The sequence below is a fragment of the Euprymna scolopes genome, chromosome 15 (assembly GCF_053919585.1).
Source record: "Euprymna scolopes isolate OS-2025 chromosome 15, ASM5391958v1, whole genome shotgun sequence".
Lineage (NCBI taxonomy): Eukaryota > Metazoa > Mollusca > Cephalopoda > Sepiida > Sepiolidae > Euprymna > Euprymna scolopes.
Genome location: NC_136496.1, coordinates 44073863 through 44087129, shown reverse-complemented (window position 1 = coordinate 44087129; position 13267 = coordinate 44073863). Strand labels below are relative to the sequence as shown.

The 13267-nt window shown below is 29.7% G+C and overlaps 1 protein-coding gene across 1 annotated transcript in view; it reads left to right on the top strand.

Annotated features, from left to right (window-relative positions):
• Positions 1–13267, top strand: part of LOC145293799 (uncharacterized) — a 73479-nt gene that overhangs the window by 38040 nt on the left and 22172 nt on the right. The gene's annotated exons all lie outside the window — the stretch shown is intronic.

Here is a 13267-nt window from a genome sequence, read left to right as displayed (position 1 = left end):
GAAAACTTAAAAAACTAACATTATTTATAGTAAACGATTTATTCTACAATCCGAGTAAATTGCCGCCAACTTTTTTGTTTGTCTATCTATCTATCTATCTATCTATCTATCTATCTATCTATCTATCTATCTATATATATATATATATATATATATATATATATACATATATATATAATGTTTATATATATATATATATATATATATATATATATATATATATATACACATATATATAAAGAGAGAGAAAGTTTGGAAGAATATATATATATATATATATATATATATATATACATATATCTAGCTGACTATCTATTTATCTCTCTCCTTCTCCCTCTCTCTGTATATATATATATATATATATATATATATATATATATATATATATATATATATATATATGTGTGTATATATATATTGCCGTACCCGGCCACGCGTTGCTGTGGCTCAGTTTGTTAAAATGGAGCACATTCCTCATAAAAATTGCATTTTGTATTGTTCATTTATTTTATTATTTTTGCAATTTTTTTTAATCAATAAAAGTTGTTTTTCCCCAAGAAAAGGTGAATTTGTTTCTATAAATTGTTAGGTGAAAGTTTTTTTTGTTTTTTTCAGGAAAACATTTTTTTAAAAGAAAGTTGGCAGTAAACATTTCTTTTTGAAAACAGAATTTTTATTATAAAAAGAAAAGATTAATGTTTTATATGAACACTGTAAATAGTTAGGTGAAATTAGAGAAAAGTTAGATTTTTTTTTCAAGAGAATGTACAAAATTTTTTTGTCAATAGATGTTAAGAAAATAAACGGAAAAAATACTCCCATCATTCATTAATTCTGCAAAAAAATAAATAAAATGTTGGTTTAGTGTTTCAACATTTGAACAACGCTCGGCTGAATTCGGTGATTGCGGGTCGAACCCTAAACTAATTGGAATCCGGTGCGGGGAGGGGGGTTAAATTCTGCAGGAGTACCATTCTTTTTAATTTTGTCTTTTTTTCAATTTTTTGTGTGGGCAAACTAACAAATTTAACCAAAATGCAAAAAATTTAACAATTAAATAATTTTAATAAGTGCCCAGCTCCTAATACAAACCCTAGTAAATCAATCCCCCTTATTGGAAACACTGAAAGGAAGGACGAAACCAAATTATTGCCAGTATGTTTGGGAAAGGTTACATAGGTGTATCAGAAAGTGGCCATTAAAAATGATGATCAGAACCTTAATAATTCAACAATATTTTTTTAAGCTTATAACTACTTGAAAATGTAATTCAAACCCTAATTTTTTTTCAATTAAAGGAGCAAAGACCAAATTAAAAAAAATAACAGGTTTAATAGCAAATAGTGCAATATTTATTTCTTTAAAGCGGTTTTCTTTTAAAAAAATATAAAGAAAATCAATATATTTTGACTTGCTTATAAATATATGTATATATATAAATGCCAAAAAATCATTTACCTAAAAAAATATTATTACATGGATAGTTCCATTCTTTGTTGTTAAGAATTTATCCTTATTTATATTTTAAATTCCATGTATTTTTTAAATAAAAGGATTTCTAAAGCGAGGGTCCTAGAAAATCGCATTTTTGTAACATGTTTTGCGCGAAGCGTTAAATAACTGCTGCTGCTGCTGCTGCTGCTAAAATGAAATTTATGAAGTATGGTTTCGTCTAAGGGCATAAATAATGTCTCTTTTTTATTGCGTGTGTTAACCAAAATTAGTATTTTTCATCCTCCGTAGTTAAAAAAGAAATGCACATCACTTATAAGTTTTTCCCCTAGAAAAAAAAATCCGCTTTATCGATTTTTAAAAAATTCTTTTAATGAAATACACGAGTTTTTGATTGATATATTTTAATACTTCTTCATCAACTATTTTTTTTTAATATCTAAAAAAAGAAAACATTCAATGGGATAGAAATATTTGCCGTCAGCGTCTGGTATTTACTTGACGATGTAAGCATAACATGAGTTTCATTTAAAAAAAATCAACATGTTTTAAAAAGCAAGAAAGGTTTTACACTTTGGACTTTACAGGTGAATTTCCAAAAAACTATTCTTTTTTTTTTGTTTTAAATTGGAATATTTTCTTTATTGATCTTTTATCTTCAATTTGTGATATATAAAACTTTGACAAATAAATTAATTATTAAAATTTTAATAACATTTTAAAATGGGGGTGTGAATTTGAAAAAAAAACAGACGTTTGTCTAAAATATTATATTTGGTTTATTGGAAAGAGCATAAACTTTCACACTGACCCTGAAAATATCGTAAAAATTGAACCAATAGAAAAATTTTGATAGATTTTTAAAGTTTAAAAATTGAAAAATATTTAACTCGTAAAATTCTATTGATTTTATTACGTAAAAAAATGGCTGCATGAAGGCACGCCAGCATTTTGAAAACATTTTGTAAACACTGTTTTTTAAAAAATAAAAAAAATAATATTTCTATTATTTTTAAACAACTTTAATAGTTTATTTTGAAAGTATATTCCATATAGAAAATAAACAACTCACTTTAAAAAGAGAAATTACGAGTTTTTTCTATTTTATTCGCAGTTTTCTGTTAGGGGTGTCAAAAATTCCTCCAAATTTCTGATACATCTAGAGTTTCTATTCTTTTTTTTTCTTTCTTTTTTTCAATATTTTAAGCAGATTTTTCAATCAGCTAGCAGATTTGGTACTTCTACACTTTAGTGTCGAAATTGGAGACGCCATTTTTTTCACGCACTTGCTATCCAAATATAGGGGAGACATCATTATATGGCCGAACGATTGCTTTTGGAAAGAGAAAGAATAAATTTACCAAAATTTACATTTATTACTTCCGGAAACGATAAATTAAACTAAATAAATTTACCAAAATTAACATTTATTACTCCCTTACACTAAAATTATCATTTATTACTTCCAGAAACTTGGTCAACCGATATTAGTGGAGAAAATGAATCTTGACAATTCAAAAAAAATATTTAAAATTATTTATTTGTTCGAAAAGAACCCCCCCCCCAAAAAAAAACAGACAAACGAAAAAATAAACAAACAAACAAAAAAAAAAACTAATAAATGTTTTGGTTTTGTTTTGGTTTTCAACTGGCGTTCGCCCAGGTTAAACTATTATGAATATGTCATTTCAATTTTCTGTTTTTAATAAGAAAAAAATTGTTCCATGAAAAACTTTCCCGTTCTCATCAATTAAATCGAAACATTTCCAATTAAACAATTACGGATATATGTTCTCTTTCACTTTCTTTATTTACTTTTAAAGCAACATTGGACTTTTATAAAATAGTTTTTTTTTCCGAACAAATAAATAATTTTAAACAAATTTGTTAATTTTGGTAAATTTATTCTTTCCCTTTCCGGAAGCAATCGTTCGGCCATATAATGATGTCTCCCCTAGATTTGGATAGCAAGTGCGTGAAAAAAATGGCGTCTCCAATTTCGGCAATAAAGTGTAGAAGCACGCCAGATTTTTATGGGTCGCTATTTTTGCCATAAATTTTTAGGTGAAAGTTTTTTTTTCAGGAAAACGTGCACTTTTTTTTTTTTTAAAGAAAGTTGGTAGTAAACGTTTCTTTTGGAAAACAGAATTTGGTACTCCTTGGGCGTTGAGTTCCATGGCGACCAGCATAAAAAACACGCATCGTTCTGACGCAAGCGCACGTAACACTTTTTTTTTTATTTACTGACGTTGTCGTAGTATCTAAACGATTATTTGTCACATTATTTATTTTGAAAAAAAGTTTTACTCTTTATGAATATTAAAAGAAAAATTACTAAACATTTATTAATAATGCCTCACTTTTACAGACATTTGTTTTTAAATTTCTTTTTAAATGACGACTTTTATCGACTTTTTTTTAAGTAGCATTTGCGGATGGGTATGCTGACATTTGTTTTTTTAATTTCCTTTTAAATGACTTTTTATCGATTTTTATTTAATAGCATTTGCGGAAAACGAAAAATATAACTAAGCCATTTACTGACAATTTCTCGGTATCTTGACTTTGATAAAATGTATTTGTTAAAAATATTTGTAAAAGTGAGAATTATCAGTAAATGGTTTAGTTACTTTTTTTTCGTTTTTTACCCATCCGCAAATGCTATTAAAAAAAGAAAGTTGATAAAAAGTCATTTAAAAAGAAATTAAAACAAATGTCAGCATACCCATCCGCAAATGCTATTAAAATAAAAGTCATTTAAAAAGAAATTAAAACAAATGTCAGCATACCCATCCGCAAATGATATTTAAAAAAAAGTCGATAAAAGTCGTCATTAATAAATGTCTAGTAATTTTTCTTTTAATATTCATAAAGAGTAAAAATGGAATGGAAATTTAAATTTCGCTCCGTTTTAATCTTTTTTTTTTTAATTGTGCTTCTCCCAAACAAATATAATAAAGAAAATAATATTCAACAATTGTACTTTGTATATATAAAACACGAAATATTAATATATATATATATATATATATATATATATATATATATATATATTAACGAAAGAGAAATAATTCCATTTTTAAACGAAAAAAAGTCAATTTGGTATATAAAAGTTCCGTTTAGTGATGTCACGTGATGACACGCGGTGTGAAATAATTGTTCCCAAATAAAAAAAATGGCCCATCCGTACAAAGAAAACCAAATATTTATTATAGAAAAATTACGTATAATGTTATAATTACAAAAAGATATATATAGAAACATGCATGCATACCGTAAATATATTATACCAAAATGTGGAAGCTATCCGTCCAGTGGTTATTTAGACTATTAATTACGAACAAACCAAGAGTTACATTTATATATATATATATATATATATATATATATGTATATATATATATATATATATATATTAAGTAATGTGATTTATAATTTAAAAATTAAAAAAAAAAATTTTTAATTTAAAAATCAAATTTTAATCAAATTAAAAATCAGTTTCATAAGAAGGAACAACAACAAAGTCAATTATCTGTACGATCGTTTCGGAAATCCGTGCTTTTTATTTGTGGTATACATGAAGTCACGTAGAAGAATTATACATAGTTTTTTTGGTAAGCACGGTCTCCTCATCAGCAAATTTAGGAGGATTTCTATTGAATTGAAAAGACACCAAAAATAAACCTAGCATTAAAAGTAAGGCAGATGAATCTTTTAGTTTTTCTTTTTTTGAAATCAGGAACTGTATTTAAAGTAGTCATTTAGATGTTTATCATTAAATAAAAAGCTATAGCAAACATCTAAATGACTACTTTAAATACAGTTCCTGATTTCAAAAAAAGAAAAACTAAAAGATTCATCTGCCTTACTTTTAATGCTAGGTTTATTTTTGGTGTCTTTTCAATTCAATAGAAATCCTCCTAAATTTGCTGATGAGGAGACCGTGCTTACCAAAAAAACTATGTATAATTCTTCTACGTGACTTCATGTATACCACAAATAAAAAGCACGGATTTCCGAAACGATCGTACAGATAATTGACTTTGTTGTTGTTCCTTCTTATGAAACTGATTTTTAATTTAATTAAAATTTGATTTTTAAATTAAAAAATTTTTTTTTTAATTTTTAAATTATAAATCACATTACTTAATATTGAATTAGCTCTAGGACATTTAACTATCGAGCTTATTATATATCTAAATTACAACGAGCATTTCCTGTATTTTAATTAAACTAGTAATTTCACTATTACATTAAAATACACTTAGCTCTTTAGACTATTATTCTAATCTCCTTTAAATTTATATATATATATATATATATATATATATATATATATATATATATATATATATATATATATATATATATAGCTATTTGGATCGAGAGCGTTCGAAAATAAAAAAAATGACCGAAACTTTTCCGACTATTCATTACGTATGAAAAAGTCGTTTTACCACTCGGCTCACTACGCTAAATTGCTATAACAAAAACAAAACAAAATTCATCTACCTAATTTACATTTCACATTTATTTATATATTCACAGATTGTCGTGAATTCAACAACTATAAGAGATGAGGAGAACAGTCCGCAAACAAATAGCTAAATAAACTATTTTTCTTTATTAATTAACTAAAATTAATTAAAAAAATATGTTCTTATGAAAAAAAAGAAGAAAAACAGGTTGCCACACTAATTCCTACACATAAAAACATAAATTTTGTCTTTGTTTATTTTTTGAGGGGGGCATTTAAACAAACTGGGCCACAGTAACACATGATCAGGTACGGCAAATATATTATATATTCAAGTACTTGTTTTATATAAATATTATTGGAGTGTACATCTAATATGCGTTTCACATATATTTTATTTGTTGTATTGAACTGCTAGAATTACCAGGAGAAAAGATAAAAATGATTGATTTGCTCGGGGTGAAAAGAAATGTACTTATGATTTAATTTCGTAATTACATTATTTTTATATTATTTTTATGTAGGAATACGTAAAAAGTTAGTTTTATTATATTCTGCTACTGTGCTTTTAATTAAACAATAATTGTTTCGCAGTAAAGCTAGTAATGGTGTGAATATCATGCCGGAGCGATAAACATACGTATGTACATGCGTGAAGTTTCATCATTTTATTAATATATATATATATATTATTACAACTACATCAGTTTTTTTTTTGCAGACAAACGTTTACACAAAGAAGCCAAAAGATATAATTATAAATGCACATCATTACTTTCCTTTAATTTTCAAACTTATATTAATAAAACAAACTTGTTTTCTTCCTTCAATAAACCATATGAATATGCACAGAAATGATATGTACGTAATATTTATAAAACGCATACATATATAAATTGCACTAAGTCGGCGTATTTTTAAGAAAATCAATTTGAATGTTAAAGAATAATGTTTTCATAACTCACTCCTCAAATTATTTAAAATGAAAAGAGTTTTACATGTTTATGGACGGTGATAATAAATGTAATTTTTGTACTTTTAATAAGTTTATCTTTACGTGTTAATATTAAGAGGCACATGCATTCTTTCGATGCATCTATGAAATATGGGCTTCTACATATGAAATATGGGCTTCTACATATGAAATATGGGCTTCTACATATGAAATATGGGCTTCTACAGAGGAGATGCAATTTAAATCTTTAGCCTGACAGAGCGACCACATAACTAGAGCCTTTGCTTTTTGTTACAGATAGCAACTTTTCTCTTCCCTGCAACCTCTCTCCCACAGAAGAGACATTGCGAGCCTGTCTTGGATTTATCGTTATTTCCATGGCAAGTGCTCGTCCCAGCCCCAATTTCTGCCCCCCCCCTCGCCAATCTTTCACGACAAACACTCGTCTAGCTGAAACCACTGTCAGTAATTTTCCTACTCTCAAAACGTAGATTCCATGAACAAAGTTTCTTTCTTAGAAGTGCACGCCTGTGGAATTCTCTTCCGTTTGCCTGTTTCCCACCTGACTACAACTTGGATGTCTTCAAGTCCAACATAAACAAATTCCTGATGAATCGCCCCCTTAAGTAAGACACTTTATCAAATCTCCAATACTAACTATTACTACGATACTATCCCATTGATTACTGTACACACAATAACCGTTATCCCGGGTGGCTTCCGGACCATGATAAGTAAATGTAAAAAAAAGATAAATAAATAAATTATATGAATAAGTGTGTTACCTTAAATGATTGGATTATTACATCACATTAATATTGTTTCATTGTTTCTTAACATAACAATCTAAAAGTATATTATTAGTATATTAAAAGTAAATGAATTGTTGGAAAATATATTTATTTTTGTAAATAAAAACGAATAAAAACTTTTTCATTTTTTCATATTCACTGATTTTATCATAAACACATGTCCTTGTTTTCTATATAATACGTGTATGAATAAATGTACGTGTGGCCATCTACTACCAGCCTTAAAAAGCAAGCTTGTGCAGTGAAGCTCGTCAGAGGTTATGGTATTTGATCATCGTAATATTTTCTGCTTCAATTCTCAAATATATCGTGTCGTTGCGTTGTTCCAAACCGTTGTAGAAATTATGCAAGTAAAAGCATATTATTTTTCAAATGATTTAGAATTATGCCGCATTTTGATGCGTGCTATTAGAGGGAGAATATTTTATCCCGTGAAATACAGCAAAGTTATTTTTACTTTTTAAAAGTGTACTTTAAACTTAGTAATCTCATAATCTTAATTGATAGCATTGTCAAAATAAGTATAAGACACAACCAATTTAAACCAAATTTAAAGTAAAGTGATCAATAACAGTTAATATGGCTTAAATAAGCCATTTTAGATATTTAAACACACACACACACACACACACACACACACACACACACACACATATATATATATATATATATATATATATATATATATATATAATTAATAATTTTCTTTAGACCATAGTGTTTCATGTTTTCACAATCATCAGTGTATGAAGTGATAATTCCTACGGATCAAGAGATTCAAACCCAGCCATAAAGCCACTTTTGACTGAAGGAAATTAACAACTTATAAAAGTGAAATTTGGGAATTCACAATAGACAGTAGTGTTAGGACGATTAATCGGATTCAGGAACCGGAAAAACCTTTTGGAGTATCGTAATCGGAAAAAAATTATAGCCTAATTTCCGATTCAAAACCGATTCTTAAAAAAAAATTTTTGACAAAAAAAAAAAAAAATGAAACAAACACAAATTGTTTTTATTAGAAGTTGTTTATTTACAACATAAAACTGAGAAGGGACACATAATGGGGTATACATCTCATTTGCAGATTTAACATTGATTCGCAGAGTTTAATTTATTTTAATTATTGGTCATTTATCGAGAGATAACTTACCTATTCCCTTTGTAAACTTTTCGCATCTATCTGCAAAATGTCTATATACTCCGCTAATCCGAGGGAGTTCATTTGATTATTTACAGGTTTTTAATTTTCTTGATAGGTGTTTTTAATTTTCGTTGGATTCAGCTGTACATTGGCGGTGTCTGTCATTGGCTTCTGAAATAATTAAAGTTTCATTACGACTTTGCGTCTTTGGCCGCAAGTAAAAAATATAGATGTAATCTTCGATGAGTTCATCAAAATTTTGGATGGGATACATAAAGAGAAACATTAGAAATATTTTCTTAATTATAAAGGAAATTATATCTACATTTAAACTTATACAACCACCTCAAAAAAAAGATTGGGACATTTATGACTGTAAGTAACAGAAAACGAATTGAAATAATGAATAAATACTCAACAAATAAATGCTACCAAAGACAAGACTCTTCTACATACTTGAATAAATTTATTTGTGTGTAAACTTCTTTTAAAGTGTTTTTGATTCAAAACAAACTTAGTGTCTCCTCTTTGAGTTATAATTAAAAAAAAATGGCTGTCTAATATCCCTGTCAGAAGGACCATTGATAACTGCTCAAATTGAAAATTAAACAAACGCTGATAGAAACACATAAATAAATGTTAACAATTGATTGAATGTGTTATACTGCTCGAGTGTTTTGTTTAATTTTCGATTTTTGCGCGATTAAGCAAAAATGGGCCGGAAATGAGTATACTCTTATGTGATCGAAGCAGTTTTCCTACGCGAAATTTCCAAATAATGTTTTTGTTTTTTTCGCCACATAACCATTTAAAAATGTATAAATCCATTCTGAGGAAGTGATTTAGCTGCTATTATTATTATTATTATTATTATTATTATTATTATTATTATTATTATTATCAGTAGTAGTAGTAGTAGTAGCAGCAGTATCTGTAGTTTGTTTTTCTTTCACAGTAACACAAATCAATCTCATAATCCATTAAATGTGTATAATTGTGAGAAAAATATGAACATCTTTTTCAAACAGGAAAGATACAGAATAGTTAACAGAAATCCCTCTATTAAGAATGCTTTTCTAAATAATATGTTATTATTTAGAAACTTATTCTTCACATGAGACGAGCTGTTTCAATTCTCAAGGATGCCTTATCGTTTGGATTGTTTCAAACGTCTGCGGAAATTATAAAAATAGCCACAGTTGTATTTCGAGTGTCGGCCGCACTGAGGATTGGACCTTCGACCTCTAGAAGACTGTAACTTACAACCTAATTTTACCAAGTATTTTATCTACTACGCGACAGATCCTATCGGAAAATTCTAATATAATTTTTAAGACCCTTAAACAATCAAGATAAGAATAACAGTCCGAAACATCTAGATATTACGGAAATTCTATAGCAAGCCCCACTCTCCCCAATGGTTTACTTTTGCTTGTGCAGCTGCCATTTTTCAAAGGCAGCATGCGTTCCGCAGATTCAACCGACATAAGTCCAGCTCAAATAAACAAAAGTTTATAGAAGCTAGAAATAATTGTAAGAGAGTGATAGAGACAGCTAAGACAGATTACTCTGAAACCACCAGAAAACGCATCGAAGCACAGAAATTAGGAACCCGAGATTTTTGGAAAATCTACAACAGTGTAGTAAATAATGGTCAGTCAACTATTCCCCCACTATCAAACAATCATGAGGTTGCTTGCACGGCAACTGACAAGGCTAATCTGCTTGCCAGTCGGTTTGCCTCAAACTCCACACTGAACTCGGTACACCACTCACTCCCTGATTTTCCTCTGCGAACAGACGCCACACTAGACGATTTGAAAATCACCCCTTCTCAGGTACATGCTATTATAAAAAACTTAGACACCTCAAAAGCATGTGGACCAGATCTCATCCCGGCTGTGCTATTAAAAAAATGCTCTGCTGAGGTTGCTCCAGTTCTCTCCAAACTTTACAATAAATGCCTTAACGAATCTTGTTTTCCCGACTGCTGGAAAACCGCCTCTGTGGTACCAGTCTTCAAGAATTCTGGTGAAAGAACTGACCTACTAAATTATCGCCCCATTAGCCTCCTCCTGCTTTTCGCCAAAATATTTGAGTCCTTAGTTAATCAAGCCCAAGTCCAGCACCTGACAGCTGTTAAACTCCTGACTGACAAACAATATGGATTCAGGCAAGCCCGTTCGACAGCAGATATCTTAACTGTAGTTTCTGAACGTATATACCGTTCATTGGATAAAACAGGGGAGAGTAGAGCGGTGGCCCTTGATATATCTAAGGCTTTTGACAGGGTATGGCACGATGGTCTTCTAAGGAAAATTAGATCATATGGAATCACTGGAAAAATTCATAATGTAATTAAATCCTTCTTAAGTAATAGAAAAATCAAAGTTGTCCTCGACGGTCGTACATCCAAACAATATGACATAAATACGGGAGTACCTCAGAGGTCTATCCTTGGACCTCTATTATTCCTGATATTCATAAATGACCTCCCTGATAAAATTGTTTCGGAGATGGGTATATTTGCCGATGACACCACTCTCTATAAAAGATATGAGGGGAAAACAAATGAACACATATCCAAGGAAATGGCAGAAACATTAGAGGATGACCTCCAATCCGTAGTGGAATGGGGACAAAAATGGTTGGTCACATTCAATGCTGCTTAGACTAAGCTTGTTTCCTTCAATAACTACAGGAGGCCTTCTCTACCACCAATAGCGATGGCCAAGAACACATTGCCTGAAAGTACTTCTTTTAAACTCCTCGGCCTAACGTTTACAGGGAGTATGAACTGGAATAGATACATTGAGAGCATTGCCAAGGCTGCTGCAAGGAAGGTTGGCTCCCTCTACCGTGCTAGAAAACTACTTACGCCTGACAGTATCCTATACCTCTATAAGGCAACCATTCGCCCATGTATGGAGTACTGTTGTCACATCTGGGCTGGTGCATCTGCTTCTTGTCTTTCGCTCCTGGACAGGGTTCAAAAGAGAGTCGCCAACCTGATAGGTCCTAAACTGTCATCTAGGCTTAAACCTCTGTCCCATCGACGAGATGTTGCATCCCTCTGCCTGTTCTACAAATACTTTAATGGTGAATGCTCTGAGGAACTGCAAACACTTGTACCTCCCCGACGTAACTATCCCCGACAAACCCGACAAGCTACTAAGTCTCATCCCTTTACAGTAGAGATCCCTAGGTGCAAGAAAGCCTTTTACTCCAATAGTTTCTTCCCCAGAACTGCGCGTCTTTGGAACTCCCTTCCGGGATTCTGCTTTCCCAACTGCAATTATATGCAGAAGTTCAAGTGTAATGTTAACACACATCTTTCTACTCATCTCCCTTCATAATGACCCCGCTAATTAAGTCCCTAATAGTAGCCCCCTGCTTCAAAGTGGCACTGTGCCTTGTTTGGGATGAAAATTGAATAATAATAAAAAAAAAGAATATTCAATTTTCATCTAAAAACCGTAGAAATGTAATTTTAGGTTTAAAATGTATCTATTTTCCAATAATTTTTAAAATGCGATTTTTTACTATCTTTTATTTTGATAATACAGACATTTTTCTTTTAAATATATAATTTCTTATGAATGTTTAAATATGTATTTTTTTAAATCAGTCTTAGGGCGTATGTCTAGTGGAGAAAGTTGAAAATTTCAATTTATGTTTTCAGAATTGAAGCAATTACACCAGTTATACCAATATTTTTTACATTACATTTTTTAAAGTTCGTTCTTTTAATCTATATATTAATAAAACTCAAATGACCTTTCAACGGGTGTTGTAACCTAACATCCAGTTTACGACTTCCGGTTGCGCATGCGTACATAAACAAATAATTAACATGACAATAAAACGTATTGTTTTATTGTGTACTTTTTCAGCGTCCCAATTATTTTTTATTCGCGTTTAAATTATCCAAACAAACAATTGTTAATACTTTCTGCATTTTTTTATATCGTTCATTTCTGTATTACGTTTAAGTTATTTTAACGCAATTTTCTTACAATTAAATCTACTTTAACCCGTTTACAACCATAAGAGCATTTTACAACGGCGATTTACCAACCACCTTAATTTTTTTTTAATTTATTCTCCATTTTTTAATACACCTTTCTTAAAAAACATTAATAAATTTTCTTCTACACTACCAACATAAATAAATAACCCCGAAAATATGTTTTTTTTTAAATTTGCGTTACAAATAAATAATCAACTCGACAATAAAACGTATTGTTTTACTGTGTACGTTTTCAGCGTCCCAATTGTTTTTTTTTTCACGTTTAAATTAAAAGATATATCAAAATTTGAATTTAACTTTAAATATTACGGTATCTGTTCAGTGCACATTTACCTATAAGTATGGGAAACCACTTATAATTCAATGGCTCTAAGTTTTTTCTTTCCAAAATAAACAA